The following is a 665-nucleotide window of genomic DNA, read 5'->3' as shown; positions in this document are numbered from 1 at the left end:
ACCCTTATATTTATCGCCCCTAAGCGCATATTGGAAATAAATTATTTAAAGCACTATTTTCGCATCATTCTAGCTATGAAGTTTACGAGCGTAATTAATGCCGGGGCGGTCGAGTGTGCAGTGTGCACTGTGCACTGTGCATCGGTCGCCGTCGGCATTTACTGAATTATCGGTTGAATTAGCGTATATTGCGTGCGTCATTTATTGTTAGTAAAATCTGTTTGAAAGAGCGTCTGCTCTTTGTTAAGTATTTGCAATTCGCTCTCTACCGACCATAAATAGATTTATATAGATCTACGATCAGAGTTAATCAACGATTAAAATTGAGTTTTGATAAGCGAACAACAAAAGAAACTACAAAAATTTATATTTTTCTCCTGGAATAATAAAAAAAATGTCTCAAAAACACTGTTTTATATGAGTGTTATCTGTTTTATTTTAACAAAGTAACGTTTATAAAATTTTCTTAAACGCGGTTTTTGTATAGCTTGTTTTATCCTATTTTTGTATTCGTCGGGCATGAAATTATAAGTTAGTTCGTCGGTCATTAAAGTCAAGGATTTTCATTGTGGATAGAGTGCGATCGCATATTAAATAAAGAAGCCGAATGATATATGATATATCTCCTACGCGCTTGCTCCAGGCTTAATTACAAATATGTTTTG

Source organism: Temnothorax curvispinosus, unplaced genomic scaffold, assembly GCF_003070985.1.
Source record: "Temnothorax curvispinosus isolate PA1 unplaced genomic scaffold, ASM307098v1 QBEX01005904.1, whole genome shotgun sequence".
NCBI lineage: Eukaryota > Metazoa > Arthropoda > Insecta > Hymenoptera > Formicidae > Temnothorax > Temnothorax curvispinosus.
The sequence above is the reverse complement of the archived record's forward strand: the minus strand, read 5'-3'. Positions refer to the sequence as shown.